The sequence below is a fragment of the Acanthisitta chloris genome, unplaced genomic scaffold (genome assembly GCF_000695815.1).
Source record: "Acanthisitta chloris isolate BGI_N310 unplaced genomic scaffold, ASM69581v1 scaffold11693, whole genome shotgun sequence".
Classification (NCBI taxonomy): domain Eukaryota; kingdom Metazoa; phylum Chordata; class Aves; order Passeriformes; family Acanthisittidae; genus Acanthisitta; species Acanthisitta chloris.
Window position 1 is genome coordinate 23,792 of NW_008664702.1, and position 942 is coordinate 24,733.

Genomic DNA, 942 nt, shown 5'->3' on the forward strand with positions numbered 1-942 from the left:
TGCAATTTATGCTACTGCTCATGACCTTATAGCAAATTCAAGGATGGTTTCTGAATGCATCTCTTCACTTGTTCACCCAAGTTCTCTAAAGGACACATGGCCAAATTGTGGTGTAATTCTCTTCTGTTGCAACCATGTATGTTCTATTTAAACAAGGATTAAAAGAAATTTGTAAATCTCTGCTGGTTCAAAGGCAAGTGAATGTCTTACATACTGTCAGTGCAAACTTGTACTGGGCATCTGTTCTTTTAGGAATGCAGTCAATGATTTAATCTGACTTTTTTCAAGTGACTTGATTTGAAATATGCTCTGTTCCATTTCCCTGTGTATGTCAGAGTCCAATCTACTGTTATGGACTATATGTTTCTTTTCTTCCTCCTCATTCTTACTTCTGACAGAATTCTCCCACCTCCCAAGGAAGCTGTTGTGTTAAATTTCTGTAACTGGATTTGTGCCTAAAAGACAAAGCAACTCAGCTGACATACAAACTGTTTATGTAAGTGCTGGTCATATGCCAATTATTAGCAAAGGAAAAATAGAATAATGCCTGATCCAACTCTACATGCAGAATATGAAAGGGTGTAAAGATTTTTTTGAGTTGTACTCACATTGTAGAACAGCAAATGACATTTTTACAGTATTTTTTGTAAAGCGAACAATTTTGTGCCTTGAATTTGGTAATCTGTATTAGTGAAGCATTGTAAAAGTGAACTTCTACCTCTGTATCTTAATGTATACCATCCACTTGTAAACTACTATCAGACAAATTGTGATTACTTTTTTAGAATGTCTTGTTAAATAGTGACCAATGCCTGTGGTTATTAAAGTGAGCCACCTTTTCCTTAAAACAGTGATTGAAATGTTTCCTTTAAAGACTGAATGAACACAAACTACCCGTGCCTGTTCCACAACACAGATAAAATATTTATGCCTCAATTCCTG